Source organism: Bactrocera tryoni, unplaced genomic scaffold (assembly GCF_016617805.1).
Source record: "Bactrocera tryoni isolate S06 unplaced genomic scaffold, CSIRO_BtryS06_freeze2 scaffold_11, whole genome shotgun sequence".
NCBI lineage: Eukaryota > Metazoa > Arthropoda > Insecta > Diptera > Tephritidae > Bactrocera > Bactrocera tryoni.
The window spans coordinates 19916575-19934454 of NW_024395824.1; the positions used below are offsets into that span (position 1 = coordinate 19916575).

At 38.0% G+C, this 17880-nt stretch overlaps 1 pseudogene; it reads right to left on the minus strand.

Moving 5' to 3' along the window:
• Nucleotides 1-17158, minus strand: part of LOC120779899 — a 61012-nt pseudogene extending 43854 nt beyond the window's left edge.
• Between the last annotated feature and the right edge of the window lie 722 nt (nt 17159-17880).

Sequence of the window (17880 nt, forward strand, 5' to 3'; positions counted from 1 at the left end):
TATATAAACATATATATACATATATTATTTCCTACTGCTTTTTCCGCGCATTTATACATTTAGGTGTGATTAGCAAATTGTTATATGTTACATTTTTATGACATATATACATACATATATAACAATTACATACCTAAAAGGGATACGAGCAAAACCAAACAAAAAGGAAAACGTTACGTGGCGCATATAAAGCATATGCAAACTTAAAATAAATAAATAAATACATACAAACAATTTTGCATTTTGTATTTTTTCTTTCACGTTTCGTTTGCAGATACAAATATACAAATAAGCGCGAGTGAACTGAAGATATTTTGATACACTGGAAAAAAAATAAAAATTTTCAGTCACATTTAAAAAAAAAAAAAAATATCGAACCTTTACATAACATACTTTTACAAAAAAACTTTAATCTTTTTATGCGGTAGCGAATCAAAAAAAAAAAAATTTTGATCACAAATATATTTTTTGTAAAATATATAATTTTTTACAAAAAAAAATTCTTCTGTTGATAACATTTTAATTTATACTCTTTCGAAAAACTATTTAACTACATTGCTATAGCAATATTAATTTTGAACCAACATCTATTAGACAAAACTTTAAGCTAAAAGCTTCAAACTTTATTAAAATTAATGCAATCTGACAAATCTAAAGAGGTTAAACCAAGAACACCTCAATTATTGGAAGTTCCAAAAATGGCTGATGATGATAAATCACAAAGCACGCCTGCAGAAGCTACACGCTCGAAGCAGAGTATAAAACAAAAAATCAAAAGATCAGACAATATCTAGATTCATCACTGAAAGTGACAGTTTTATAAGATATTGTACAAGATTTCAAGCTTCCCTATTACTGACATCACAGAATCAGTTTTGAATATAAAACTAGAAAGTGTGAACAATCTCTGGGCTCGCCTTCTGGCAGCGTACGATACAGTACTAGATACTGACGACGCAGAACTCCCAGAAAACGCAAAAGCTTCGGCGACAGCCAAATGTGATAACTGCCGCGATCAGTATGAGTTAACAAAGGGAATGATAAATGAACAAATAAGTTTAGTAAGGCCAAGTAGAGCCACTACTCCCCCTCCCAGAGTAGTTACAACACCAAAAGAAGACCTAGATAAAGGCATGTATCTAAAGGTACCAGCTTGTGATACTGAAGTTTTCAATGGATGTTATGACCAGTGGCCGTCCTTCCGGGACATGTTCACTGCCGTTTATATAAACCATCCTAAACTTTCACAAGCACAAAAGTTATACCATCTAAGGTACAAAACAAAAGGGGAAGCAGGCAGTATCGTCAAGCGATTCGCTTTAAATGACGAAAATTTTAAGCTGGCTTGGGAAGCACTAGTCGAAAGGTACGAAAATGAAAGGGTTATGATAGAAAACCCAATAAAAACTTTATTGCATTTGCCAAAAATTCAACAAGAAACTAGCCAGGAGTTTCAAAACTTACACTCGACAGTGACCAATTGTTTATCTGTGTTAAAAACACAAAATATCTCCACAGAATCGTGGGACCCTATGATAGTAACCATTTGCGCAGAAACACTGCCTGATGCTGCTTTGCTACGATGGGAATAATCTCTAGTGGAAAAAAAAATAATGCACACCTGGCAACAGATGTAAACATTCCTCACTGCTCAATACGAGATAGCTGAGCGAATGCACAAAAAAATTAAAAATCTAAAAGGTCATTAAAATGACTCAAGTAAAAACTTCTTTAAACCTCAAGCCAGTAATAATATGCAATACAATAGACACGCTAATAAAAGTCCCACTTTCGTGTCAAACCAAACAAATAAATGGCAACCAGTATGTGAAATTTGTAAAGGAGGTCATAACATAAGATCTTGCGAGAAATTTAAAAAATTATCCGTATCTGACAGAAACAATCTTGTCAGACAACATAAACTTTGCATCAACTGTCTGTCGAATGCTCATACGACAAAAGACTGCGAAAGCAAATTTAATTGTGTGTACTGTCAACGAAGACATCACTCACTGCTTCATATTACGAACTTTCAAAATATGAAGCAAAATCAATTTCATAAAACCACCGGGTTAGTCACTACAACCAAAAGTGATAATCCCGAAATCTCAAATCCCGAAAAAGGGAAGAACAACCATGTTGCTCTAAAGCAGCAAAAATTCAAGCGCTTCATTCAGAAAATGAAAGCAAAATTCTTTTACCCACTGCGGTCATCACCATAGCACATAAGGGTGATTTATTCAAACTAAGAGCACTAATAGATCAAGGATCTCAAAGATCCTTTATATCATCAAAAGCTCAAAATCGGCTCAAATTGCCAATAAAACATTCAAATTTCCAAATCTCGGGAATGGGCGGAAGAATTATCCAAAATTCGAATAAAATATGCCCAATTACGATAGTATCTCCAAATGCGGATATTAGAATAGATGCGCAAGCCATCGTTCTACCGCAACTCACAAATTTGCTTCCAAGCTATGAAGTAAATAAAATACACTGGGAAAAATGCTCACATCTTAAATTAGCAGATCCCAATTGTCATACCCCATCACAAATCGACATATTATTAGGCAGTGACTTAATACCTCAAATAATTCTTGAAGGTATTGAGAAAATCTCCAATAAATTGTTAGCCCAAAATACAATCTTTGGGTGGATTATAAGTGGCCAAGTCCCTGAAAAATAAATTCTTTCACCACACAAGTGGAAAATATTTCAAACGAATTTTTAAATAATCAACTTAAAAAATTTTGGGAAATAGAAGAATTACCCCAAATCACCCAGCTTTCAGAAGAAGACCAGGCATGCGAAGCCTATTACAAATCCACAACAACAAGAAATGAACATGGTCGTTATGTTGTGCGATTACCTTTCAAACCAACCTTCCCTGAAACCATAGCTCTATGCCACTCTAGAATATCAGCAGTCCAGCAATTCCTAAGCCTGGAAAAAAGCCTGATTAAGAAAAGTGAGCTTAAATCGGCATACGATAATGTGATGGACGAATATCTTGACCTCAATCATATGGAAGAAGCTGTACCATATGAAAAAGTGTCTAAAGGTAGATATTTATCTTTTTATCTGCCACATCATGGGGTAATAAGACCTGATAAAATTACAACAAAAGTACGAGTAGTTTTCAAAGCCTCAAAGTGTACGAGCTCAGGCAAATCACTCAATGATGTACTATACACAGGGCCAACATTACAACCTGATCTCATGTTGCTAATTCTAAATTGGCGCATGTTTAAATACGTTTTCAATGGGGATGTAGAAAAAATGTACAGACAAATTCTAGTACATAAAGATGACCAAGATTTCCAGCGTATAGTCTTCCGCAAATCAAGTAATAGTCCAATCAGCGACTATAAACTTAAAACCGTCACCTTTAGCATCAATTGCGCACCCTATTTGGCGATCAGGACACTACATGAAGTGGCAAAAACAAATGCAACAAATTTGCCTTTAGCATCTTCTGTGTTGCAAACACAAACATACGTGGACGACATACTATCAGGTAGCCACAGTCTGTCCTTAGCGTGCGAATCACTATCTCAAGTGATCAAAGCACTAAATTCAGCGGGATTCCCCTTAAAGAAAATTACTTCAAATCACCCTGATATAATAAAAGACATTAAAAAAGAAGACTTATTAGATACAGACTTCCTTAAATTTGAAAAGGCTAGTACAACTAAAACTCTAGGAATTCAATGGAATGCGATAACAGATCAATTCTCATATACAATTGAGTCAATATCTGCAATGTCCGCCATTACAAAACGCCAAATACTTTCCTCGGTGGCAAAACTTTTCGACCCCGCAGGATGGCTTTCGCCAATAATGATTCAAGCAAAAATCCTCATTCAAGAATTGTGGCAAGACGGCACTGAATGGGATGAACAGGTAAAACCTTTACGTTTAGCGAAATGGGTTCAATTTGCTAACAATTTACATACTATATCTGAAATTCGAATCCCTCGATGGGTAAATTTCACCCCTAACATTAACACAGAATTACACGGTTTCTGTGATGCCTCTGAAAAGGCGTATTGCGCAACAGTGTACGTACGCACTCAGTACGATAATAAAATATCTTCACACCTCTTGGTAGCCAAAGCCAAAGTTGCACCTTTGAAGACACTCAGTCTGCCACGCCTTGAACTGAATGGTGCTCTTCTATTAGCAAAATTAATTTCCATAGTCCAAACCCATCTCAAATTAAACGATCATAAAATGTATCTTTGGTCAGACTCAGAGATAGTTTTAGCATGGTTAGAAAAACCACCCTATTGCTGGAAGACCTATGTGTCTAACCGAATATCCCAAATTTTAGACCTGGTTGGCCCAGCAAAATGGCAACATGTTGCAAGTGCAGATAACCCAGCGGATCTTGGGACAAGAGGTTGCAAGCCATTGCACCTCACCAACCACTGCACCTCACCAGCACTTCACTCTGGTGGAATGGTCCAACATGGCTAACAGAATCACAAGAATTCTGGCCAAAGTCTCCCGCTCGTAATATAATACCGCCGGAAAGTCGGAAAATTGAAAATTTTCATATCACTCAAGAAGAGGATGATATTCTCCATCGATTTTCGTCATTTGCTAGAGCACTAAGAGTAGTCGCTTACATGCACAAATTCATTCAAAGACTTAAACTAAAAATGAAAGGAGCACCAAATGATCCTTGCGTACAACTAACGCATTCCGACTTGCAACATGCCAAGGTCAGTCTAATATTATATACACAAACTCGCTATTTCAGCAAAGAGAAATCAAAGTTGCTCGAAAAGCGACCTCTCGAAAAGGGAAGCTCACTTCTCGTCTTAAATCCATTCTTGGATTCTAAGGGATTAATAAGGGCAAATGGAAGATTAGCGAACTCCAGCCTTAGTTATAACGAACGACATCCCATTATTATTCCAGAGAAATCCCGTTTTACTTACCTATTTCAATCATATCTGCACCAGCTTATACTGCATGGTGAGCATCGCTTAATGCAACAAATGGTCCGTCAAGAATTTTATGTACCGCGACTAAAGCCACAAATCAAAAGGACTATTTTCATGTGTAAACCATGTACCATGTACAAACACAAAATGCGTACGCAAATCATGGCAGCTATACCACCTGAGCGCTACAACTATGCTCTACCCTTTACCATCACTGGGGTTGATTTTGCTGGACCTTTCCAGATAAAGGCCTCCATGTCTTCTTCATTTAGAAAAGGGTATGTGGCTGTCTTTGTATGTTTTACGACAAAGGCAGTACACCTCGAGCTTTGTTCAGATTTGACTACTGCGGCTTTTCTTGCAGCATTTGCGCGCTTAGTCGGACGACGCGGATTTCCGTCAAAAATAATGAGCGATAATGGGAAAAACTTTGTCGGAGCCCAAAGAGCAACAGAGAAGGAGTTTATAAACTTCATGAGAGAAGTCTCCCCTGAAATAGTTAATAAATATGCACCCCAAGGGTCAATTGGCAATTTATACCTCCATGTTCTCCACACATGGGCGGACTTTGGGAATCAGCAGTAAAAAGCTTTAAATCCCATATAAAGAAAACGGCTGGTAATCATAAATTCAATTATGAGGAGCTTACTACACTACTCACTCGTATCGAAGCCGTATTAAATTCACGACCCATATCACCCCTTTCGCAAGATCCCTCCGATTTCACAGCTCTTACACCAGGTAATATCCTGAGAGGAGCTCCTCTTCTCGCCATACCTGAGACAGAAGGAGACTCACTCACTTTAATAAATCGATGGGAAAGAATCAAGATTCTCCATCACGAATTCAGCCACAGATGGAAGGAAGACTATCTCAAAGATCTCCATAAGAGATATCGGTGGAAAACGGCCCAGAAGGAAGCCAAGGCAGGAGAATGCGTAATCATACAGGACGAATGCCTTCCTCCAACAGAATGGCGACTAGGCCGCATTGAAAAGGTTCATCGAGGATCAGATGGTCACATAAGAGTAGTCGATGTGCGAACACAAACCGGCATATTAACTCGACCAGTCACCAAACTGTGTTTTCTTCCAAACGGCGAAGAACAACTTCAACCAAAACCGCAAAATAACTCGCAAAATTAATCGAAAAATAATAAAATAATTCCGCTAATTCGAAAATAACCCGCTTTATAATCCGTACATAAAAATAAATTCAAACAAGCGCGTTGAAGATCAACTTATTATACATTTACATATGTATAGATATGTAGCTACAACAACTACATCATAACATTATAAATAAAATCAATTTAATGCAATCTTATATTCCCATAGAAATGGACGTAGAGGAGACCCAAACCACCTCCAACACCGTAAGGTCCGAAAGCAATGCACCCAAAGCGTCGGCTGCACCCGTTGCCGCTCCAAGGGCCAATGTTATGCGCCCCCGCCATCCGCCGCAGCCGTCAGAGAAGTAGGAGAAGAGCAGCTAGTAGAGCCACAGGGGCCTCCTGTTGCAGCCTGTGCCATCGCCCACACGTTCTAAAACGATGCACCATCTTCCAAAGTATGAAGCCCGCTCAACGACAACAGGTTGCAAGGGCTCACGGACATTGCATGACCTGCCTGGCAGATGACCACGCCACCATAGAGTGCTGGGCTGACGGTGCCTGTCAATATTGCCACAGGCCGCACCACACTCTGTTTCATCGATTTCCCACACGAGCCAATCACACCAACTCCCGTACTAGACCACGCAGCGATCCTCTCCGGCGACGACGACGCACCCAACCACCCACAAGACGTACGCGGCCATCTCCGCCACGCCACGCTCATCGCCAGCAACAACGACGCTCAACAGGGTTGAGCGCGGTACTCAGTACACTCCAACAGCTACAAAGGCTCCTAGCCGATTAATTCGCCTAGGGGGGCCGGGATGTTCACATGAGCAAGAGCATTCTGCAACATCACAACCCCTCATCACACGTCACATCACATCACATCACATCACGTCGCGTCACACACCTCATCACACAACAGTTCAGCACACACCACTACACACACACACATCAAACACAGTACCTTACACCGCTCACTATTACAACACAACAACCACACGATCATTAGCGAGACGACTCGGATTAATTTAATATTCACCACCCAAACTAACAAAAGGGATAGATCCGAACGGGATCACTCTCTTTTTCGTTTGATCCGCAAAAGCAAGTCGGTCGACCCGCAACGATACATTTATTTCTAACCGCAATCTCCGCATTTTTCCTCATTTGTGACTTCCCGCCAAAGTGACGTTGTGACGTGAGTTCGGGAGTTCGCCGCAGTGTCAGTGTGTGACAACAAGTACAAAAATAAAAAGAAAATAATTACATAAATTGTTAGAACAAATATAAATTGTATAATTGTAATTAACTTGTTATACAAATGGAAAGAAAAAATACAAAATTGAAGTGAAAATTAATACAGTGTGAAAGAAAGTGTTTTTATTTGGAATAAGTATACTACAAGTGTATCAAGTAAGTATACTAGTGTTACACGTCAACAGTGAGTAAAGTGTGTTTAATGTGGTAAAATGGCTTGTTGAAATGTTCGAATTTTGGAATTTTTGAACTTTAAGGTCGAATATCTCGTAAACTAAGCGTTTGCGGTACCTATAACCTATATAAATATATTTTTTAAGCAGGAGTACTGTGGGCACACAGACAAGACGTATCACATCTGGCAGCACTGTTTGGAAGTTATTCTATTATTTCATTCTATTTATATACTTCTTGTATAGACGCCAACAAGTGAAGAAGTCTTCTGAGTTATTTTAATAAATAATCTGTAATTTTATATTACTGTGGTCAGGGATAATGGGATGCCCAACTTATTCCAGTGTCTTTCAATACTTAATAAGGTGAATTAAGCCTGTTAGTTCTCAATTATCAAATGTTGTTAATCATTTGTAATTGAAAATTAATTTTATTATGCATCAAATTACAAAACGTTTCATGAAATATATTTAAATTTCGCATTTTCTTTGATTTTCATTGTTTTAAATTTTTATTAGCGATCTTAAATAGCGGCAACAAATTCCTCCGTTTACATATTTTTTTGGTAAGATTTCAATCTGGCCGTCGCTCGTTTCCAATTGCTAAACGTCAAAACCTCCCCAATCCAGTCAACTGTCAAAGTTTAGGTGGTTTTGACGTTTAGCAGATTGTTCTCTCACTTCCAGTGAGAGAGGAGTTAGGCATCCCATTATTTCTGATTGTAGTGTTTCATTCGGCACAGAGAGAAAACACCTCGCAACTAGAGATGAGCGATATTGCGATTTTTCGATAACTGTGATTTCAGTGATTACTTTATTTTTAAATCACTGATTTTATATTGCTAGTGCGATCGTAACTAAGTCGACGTTCAAACGGAGACCTTTTGTTGTTGTTGTAGCGGCAGATTCTGCCAATTTGACAGTGTTTGGCCGAATAAAAGTCCGGGTCCGTTCCAGTTACGTAGACCCGACTGTCCTTCTGTCGTTATTAGCGGCAAATTCTCTTTTGGGTCCTGTAACTCGAGTCAAGTTTTTCCGCCTTTCTTTTCACTACATTGATAGAGCGGTTCGGCTACCTGACACTTAGAGCGTATTGCATACTTCATTTGTATGTTGGTATGAAGGTTTCACATATTTCTTACAAGGAATTACCATTAGTGTGGTTGATCATTTGTTTGTTTAGAATACCCACTTTTAATGTGTATGTTGAAAGAAAAACTAATGTCGGAATGTTTTGAAATAACGTGGTAAAACGAAAAATTTGTGTTGCTATAAAATGGCACCGAAGAAAGGTTCCCTTTTCAAAAATAAAGTAAACTGTTTTGGACATAAAGAGACAATGGAGCGCATTTGCACAGCTCATGAAAAATGTAGGCAGTAAAAGTTTCGCCCACTCCTCAAAGATTACATTCGTTCCAAATTTTACCAGAGTAGCTAAACTTCCATGAACTCACGAAAAAGCCTTTGAGAGGAATTAAAAACAGGAAGTGGCTTTCAAAACTCTCAAGAAACGGTTAATTACTGCTGCCAATGTTTGTTTATCCGATTCGACACTCATTACGAAAATGCAAGTAGATATGCAGTACCTGGCGTTTCTATTACAAGTTAATAACGGGAACGGGAAAATAATGGTGCGTAATATATTTAGACGATAAGCAAGCCAGAGAAAAATTGTTGCGTAAATCAGCGAAATTACTGGCGACAGTGCAGTGTATGGTATTCAAGGCGTAAATTATATATACTCAGAATGAATGTCAGAACAAAACAGATTCGACGATAAATTGCAAGAATCAGGCAGGCAGCGAAATTCTTAGTTGCTGGTTTAGCTTAATCCTACTACATATGTATATAAGGACTGCCGGGTTGACTGCAGACACAGTTCTAGTTAGAATGCTGTCAAGTAAAGGTAAATGAGGTGTAAGCATGAAGTTGAGAACAACATGTAATAACATGTTTAATTATTTTAATAAACTAAGAAGCTGCTACTACGTAATAATAGGTAGATGGAATAAGAATAACTACTTTGAATCGTCTTTGGTGAGGTATTTTTGCAAGGCGCTCAACTCAGTCTCGCAAGTTTAGGCTCCTATGCAACCGTCGTAGCTCCTAACCGAGAACTGCACAATCCAATCGGTCGCTTGTAGACCCTAACCCAGTCTCGCACGTGTAAGCTCCTATGCAACCGTCATAGCCCTAACCGAGAACTGCACAACAACCACTTAACCATACAAATTGGCCAGTGACAACAGTACGCCGCACGGCCGTACTCTCACCGAGCAAATAAATTCGCAACAACTACTTAACCATACCAATTGGCCAGTGACAACAGTACGCCGCAGAGCCGTACTCTCACCAAGCAAATGAATTCGCTACATACATCAACCAGCCGGGGTAAAAAAACCGAATTTTTGTATAAATGGGCTATGTGCGGATAGGGGAGCTTCTCCAGAGAAGAAATATCCAAAAATAATATAAAAATAACTTTTATTTTTAAAATATTCACGATTAAAAGTTCAAAAATTTGCACTAATAACACATGGTATTTCTCTATGTTTCACTAATTTTTTTCACGTTTCTCACTCTGTATATTTAAGTATACACTCTAAACATTGAAATAAGTTCACATTTCACTTTTATTTTGCTATATTTTACCTAAATTTATTAATTTAAAAATAACTTAGCACACTCATCGTTGAAAAGGTTAGATTGTTTACAATTATGACGAGCCTTGCTACATCTTAAACAGCAAAAATGTAGGATTTTTAACAATTTTTCTTTGTTTGGTTTTTCGCGTGATCCTTTTTTCTATATTAACTATAAAAAAAATACTTTCTAATTATGTATATGTGTAATATGTGATTATGTGACTGAAGTACTTTCGCGTAGTACTCCTTTCTGCGTTTCGTTATAAAGTGGTTATATTTATTGGTTATCTTGCACTGATATTGAAACAAAATTTGAGTTTTCGTTATAAAATGGTTAAGTTTTGGTTATTGTATCTGTCAGCGCTTTCCATTTATTTTTGATAATACGTTGTTTTGTATATTAGGTGACAATATATATATAATATTATTATATAATATTACTTATTTGTTTATTAAATTAAATAAAGAACACATTCATATGAACGGATAGAGGAATTTTTGGGAAAAAAGGAATTTCAGCGAATTTCTTTATTATCACATGGCAGCGCTCCATTTCGTCGTAATTCTTAGCGCACACATGATGTTCAGTACGAGTGTAAAATGTAATTTTTAAAATAAAGATTTCTTCGGTAAAAAAAACTGTTAAAAGTGTAAAATGTGGATTTATTTAAAAGTTTGTAGTTTACTTTAATTAATTTGAAGTGGAAAATGTGAGTAAAGTGTGTTTAATGTGGTAAAATGGCTTGTTGAAATGTTCGAATTTTGGAATTTTTGAACTTTAAGGTCGAATATCTCGTAAACTAAGCGTTTGCGGTACCTATAACCTATATAAATATATTTTTTAAGCAGGAGGACTTCCTCTTTCCAACGGTTCCTTCAAATCGCGGCGCCAAAGAAATCGGGATTGTGCCGCACAAAGCACCCGGACTAGGATCTAGTAAAGGAACTCAACCTTAAAAAAGTCCAGCAGGACTTTATTTGAGGAGGAGTACTGTGGGCACACAGACAAGACGTATCACATCTGGCAGCACTGTTTGGCAGTTATTCTATTATTTCATTCTCTTTATATTCTTCTTGTATAGACGCCAACAAGTGAAGAAGTCTTCTGAGTTATTTTAATAAATAATCTGTAATTTTATATTACTGTGGTCAGGGATAATGGGATGCCCAACTTATTCCAGCGTGAGAGCGCCTCAAAATAAGCGTTTTTTATAACATTTTCCATTATGGCCAGATCGAACAAAATAAGAATTTTTGGACATTTTAAATTAAAACACCCAACATTTATTACGATTGCAAATTATTATATATTGGACTTTTGATATATGACGAAACTACTTAAATCCTTTTTTATGATTTTATGGTATATTAAAAAAACTGACTTTTGATCTTTCAATACTTAATAAGGTGAATTAAGCCTGTTAGTTCTCAATTATCAAATGTTGTTAATCATTTGTAATTGAAAATTAATTCTATTATGCATCAAATTACAAAACGTTTCATGAAATATATTTAAATTTCGCATTTTCCTTGATTTTCATTGTTTTAAATTTTTATTAGCGATCTTGAACAGCGGCAACAAATTCCTCCGTTTACATAGTTTTTTGGTAAGATTTCAATCTGGCCGTCGCTCGTTTCCAATTGCTAAACGTCAAAACCTCCCCAATCCAGTCAACTGTCAAAGTTTAGGTGGTTTTGACGTTTAGCAATTGTTCTCTCACTTCCAGTGAGAGAGGAGTTGGGCATCCCATTATTTCTGATTGTAGTGTTTCATTCGGCACAGAGAGAAAACACCTCGCAACTAGAGATGAGCGATATTGCGATTTTTCGATAACTGTGATTTCAGTGATTGCTATTTTTAAATCACTGATTTTATATTGCTAGTGCGATCGTAACTAAGTCGACGTTCAAACGGAGACCTTTTGTTGTTGTTGTAGCGGCAGATTCTGCCAATTTGACAGTGTTTGGCCGAATAAAAGTCCGGGTCCGTTCCAGTTACGTAGACCCGACTGTCCTTCTGTCGTTATTAGCGGCAAATTCTCTTTTGGGTCCTGTAACTCGAGTCAAGTTTTTCCGCCTTTCTTTTCACTACATTGATAGAGCGGTTCGGCTACCTGACACTTAGAGCGTATTGCATACTTCATTTGTATGTTGGTATGAAGGTTTCACATATTTCTTACAAGGAATTACCATTAGTGTGGTTGATCATTTGTTTGTTTAGAATACCCACTTTTAATGTGTATGTTAAAAGAAAAACTAATGTCGGAATGTTTTGAATACCCGCTAATAATATTTTCAAGACCAAATTAATAACGGGAGTTTCCTAACCTTTAAAAAAATATTAAAAACTCGTAATTTTTTTATTCCATAATTGTTTCTGAAATTAATTAATTAAAATTCTTGTTTTAAATTAAATGATATTCGGTTAAACGAAATAATTATAAGAGCATCTTTATAAAAAATAAATAAATATAAAACAGTAAAATTAACTTCATTTTTTATTAAAATTCATATAATTTACTACGTTATTTGCTGTAAGTGTTATTAAAGTGTTGTAAGGGAACTGTGGGGGGCATTTCAAAATCCTTACGTACAGCTGTAACCGAAACCATTGAGAAAACATACTGCTTACCTCGAAACGTTACGATCGACCACTACACGTGCGGGATGGGATAGATACCGAGAGTTGAGGAGGGAAGCGAGACGCATTTGCAGACAGAAAAAGAAAGAGGCCGAAATGCGTGAGTAGGAAGAACTTGATAAGCTGGCCCACAGGGGTAATGCTCGAAAATTCTACGAAAAAATGCGGCGGCTTACAGAAGGTTTCAAGACCGGAGCATACTCTTGTAGAACCCCCAAAGGTGATCTAGTCACCGATGCCCTGAGCATACTTAGATTATGGAGGGAACACTTCTCCAGCCTGCTGAATGGCAGTGAACACACAACGTCAGGAGAAGGCGAACCCGATTTCCCAATCGATGACGATGGAGCAAACGTTCCATTACCCGACCATGAAGAAGTTTGAATAGCAATTACCCGCCTGAAGAACAACGAAGCGGCGGGGGCCGATGGATTACCGGCCGAACTATTCAAACACGGCGGCGAAGAACTGATAAGGAGCATGCATCAGCTTCTTTGTAAAATATGGTCGGACGAAAGCATGCCCAACGATTGGAATTTAAGTGGGCTATGCCCAATCCATAAGAAAGGTGACCCCACAATCTGCGCCAACTACCGTGGGATAAGCCTCCTCAACATCGCATATAAGGTTCTATCGACGTATTGAGTGAAAAATTAAAGCCCACCGTCAACAAACTGATTGGACCTTATCAGTGGGGCTTTAGACCTGGGAAGTCAACACCCGACCAGATATTCACCATGCGCTAAATCTTGGAAAAGACCCGTGAAAGGAGAATCGACACACACCATCTCTTCGTCGATTTCAAAGCTGCTTTCGACAGCACGAAAAGGAGCTGCCTCTATGCCGCGATATCTGAATTTGGTATCCCCGCAAAACTAATACGGCTGTGTAAACTGACGTTGAGCAACACCAAAAGCTCCGTCAGAATCGGGAAGGATCTCTCCGAGCCGTTCGATACCAAACGAGGTTTCAGAGAAGGCGACTCCCTATCGTGCGACTTCTTCAATTTGCTGCTGGATATTTTATAAGTGTGTACAGCTGCTGGCGTATGCTGCAAACGGGTCTGGCAGAGAACGAGGGCAAGACGAAACATCTACGGTCATCAAATAAATCGTCGCACTCGCGCCTTGGCCCTCACGTCACTGTTGACAGTCATAACTTTGAAGTTGTAGAGAGTTTCTTATATTTAAGAACCAGCATGAACACCACCAACAATGTCAGCCTGGAAATGCAACGCAGAATACCTCTTGTCAACAGGTGCTACTTCGGAATGAGTAGGCAATTGAAAAGTAAAGTCCTCTCTCGACAAACAAAAGCCAAACTGTAAGTCGCTCATGATTCCCGTCCTGCTATATGGTGCAGAGGCTTGGACGATGACAGCAACCGATGAGTCGACGTTACGAGTTTTCGAGAGAAAGGTTCTGGGAAAGATTTATGGTCCTTTGTGCGTTGGCCACGGCGAATATCGCATACGATGGAACGATGAGCTGTGTGAGATATACGACGACATTGACATAGTTCAGCGAATTAAAAGACAGCGGCTACGCTGGCTAGGTAATGTTGTCCGAATGGACGAAAACACTCCAGATCTGAGAGTATTCGACGCAGTACCCGACGGGGAAAGCAGAGGAAGAGGAAGACCTCCACTTCGTTGGAAGGACCTGGCGTCGCTTGGAATATCCAATTGGCGACACGTAGCGAAAAGAAGAAACGACTGGCGCGCTGTTGTTAACTCGGCTATAATCGCGTAAGCGGTGTCTACGCCAATTAAGAAGAAGATGCAGTATTATTAAAAACTTAAGTTAAATATTTATGGACATTGCAACCATGAAAAGACAATTTTTAAATTCATTACAAAAGCTTTCAAATTTGGTTTTAACAATAAGTAAAATTAAAAATTTAATCAAATTAAATTAAAATACTCCATAAGCAGTTGAAACTTCTAGTTGTTTCTAAAAATGACTAAACGTATATAACTACACGTTTTTAACATTAGTATTTAGAAATATTAGCATTTTAGCCTTTTCATCGCTTAAACGCGTTCGCCTTTCATTTATTATCAGTCCAGCAGTAGAAAATAACCTTTCACAAGGCACTGATAACACAGTACAACAGCTAATCTGGGGGGTGAGAAATTCCAAGTCAGGGTGATGGTACTAGGTCAGTATAGTAAAACCCTTAAAGGGTTTGGCGTTCGTATGTGTTTTATGACCTTTTAAAAAAAAAAAAACTACGTTTTTGCCAAAATGTTACAACTAAGCGAAAAAACATCAAGATAAGGAAAAAATTGAAAAGGTCATAAAAAAAACTGACACATACGAACGCCAAACCCTTGAGGGTTTTACTATACTGACCTAGTACCATCACCCTGACTTAGAATTTCTCACCCCCCAGACAATAATCCCAAAAATGTTCCACAGTGTAATGCAAAGCATCCTAATTTTTCCCGCCCAATTGGTGACAGATATGGGAACTTATAACTGTTTGTTTTCCACCATTGTAACGAATTTTCTGTTCGGCCGATGGCTTCGTCTTCCAAATGCCTCTGAATTTCTATAATAGCTTTCGAAGTACTGGTACCTTTAGGTCTGTTTGTGGCAATATTTGTATCCAATTTACTCGATATTGAGAGTTTCGAGACAGAAGGTACAGGGGTTGTAAGTTGTTCATTTTGCTGGTTTTGGATTTCTCGACTTACCTCGGCAGTAATTCGGTTTTTTACAATATCTGCTACTGTACCCTCTGAAAAGGCAAATGTTTTAAATTTCGAATCTGAAAACGTAGCCATTGTCAGCGTATTGCTCTTTTCCGTGTTTCCCAGTCGTTCGGTTAACCCTCTTAACAACGCAGATATAGACGTTTTTATAAAATCTGGATATTTATCATCTTTAGATAGATCAGTTAAACTTGCAAAAGCCCATTTACTATGTGAACTACCATTGAAGCAGTGCAATAATTATGACCGCTTATTTCAATTGTTGCAGATTCGAACGGCTTAAGGATAGTGAGCAGATGTTTCAGGGGTAGCCATTCGTCCGAAGTAATTAGTGCCAAGTCTTCTTCAATAAGTGCAATTGTACTTTTAACAGCATCTTCGACTCGCACGAAACGCTCAATCATATTAAGAATAGAATTCCATCTGGTTTCCACACTTTGAATAAGTTTTATTGGCTGTTCCCCAGCATTACGTTGAAATGTAAAAAATTTTTCATTTGCAACTGCACTTTTCTTAACTCATTAAACGCTAGTGTTACATATATGTTACGCTCCGATCTTTCACATAAATCTACGATTTTTTCGAAATGAAATTTTAAATGTTCCAAATTATAAATTAGAATTGAAGTGAACAAATCAAAGAATAAGTGTGTGCTATATTTTGCCCTTTCCGTTCAGTGTAGCAAAATTAGTAGCGCAGTGAACACGAAGCCGATTTCATACACCTAAAAAAACTGTCGAAATGGGAGCACGTTGTCGGTAAGTAGGAGTTTTAATAAAGTCTCACCGATTTATGTGAAAAAAGTGTTTTGTATATTTTGATAGTGTTTGAAATTTCATGCTAATAAAAAAAAATTGAAAATGACTGTATTTGTAGATTTTTTTTCGTCTTGTGTAGCTGTGACATATATTTCACGTTCGCGGGTTCACCTTATGAATTGTATAACTATATATAATATACATATTTATGTGCGTGTTCTTCCGTTATTAGGGCAAAACTAACTGTTGAAGAAGTTTGCGCAGTTTTGGACGAATTGACAAATAATGAAGAAGAAGAAGTGGAAGCTATATATATGGAGGCTCCTGACGCTATTGCTCTTTTAGGTGATGATTCTTCAGATGAAGACGGCGGTACTTTGGAAAACTTGTCACATACACAGCTTGTCGAGGATTGTGAAATTGTTACAAGAAAAAATACCGACTTTGAAGAGAACCCCGACTTTGATATGGACGCTGAAATTTTAGACTGCTTGAATCATTCTATCTCAGAGTTAGAAGTAAACCTTCTGGAGGAATCATTTGCTTCCTAAGGGTAATTACAGTGACTGCAGCAACCTAGAGCCATATGAGCAATTCCAAAAGTTTTTTGATGATGAATTATTGCAAATGCTGTGTGACGAGTCAAACAGATATTCGCTCTTAAATAATAATGGGAGCCCAAATATTACAGTTGGAGAAATGAAAGTATTTTTAGGAATTCTGATAATAAGTGGATATACCTATTCTCCAAACAAAGAAGCATATTGGAGCGTTGACAAAGATATTCAAAATCTTGTGATTATTGACTCGATGAGGCGTGATCGTTTTCGAACTATTTTTGGAAATCTACACTTTATTGACCCCGGAAAGACAGATTTATCGGATAAAATATGGAAATTGAGACCCCTAACTAATGCTTTGAAAGCGAATTTTGCTAAAAATTTTCATCCAGAGCGGAATTTGTCCCATGAAGAATCAATGGTGGAATACTACGGCAGGCACGGTTGTAAGCAATTTATTAGAGGCAAACCGTTGAGATTTGGTTATAAAATGTGGTGTCTAAATACGCCTTCTGGTTATCTTCTAAACTTCGAGATGTATCAGGGAAAAAACCCTAGGACGAACGAAGAGTACGCTTCAAACTATGGAAAGAACGCTGCTTCGTTGTTTTCAATGACCGATGAATTCAATGAAACGTGGAAGTCACTTCCATTTCAATTCGTTTTCGATAATCTCTTCTCTTCAATACCTGTTTTGGTTGGATTAAAAAAATGGGATATGAGGGAACTGGAACAATTCGGCAAAATTCAATACCAATCTCTTGCCCTTTGCCACTGAAGGATAAGTTGAAAAAAAAGGAATGTGGTTATATGGATAGTTCCCGGATTTCTGAATGCGATATTACAGTCACGAAATGGGTAGACAATGCAGTAGTTTCCGTTGCATCAACTTTATTTGGGAAGGAACCGGTAGGGACAGCTGGAAGATACTCTAGGGCAGAACATGCTCGAATTCAGGTTCAAGTCCCCAATGCTATCGTAATGTACAATAAGAATATGGGCGGAACAGACCGTATGGACAAAAACGTTAACGCTTACAGGATTGGAGCTAGAGGGAA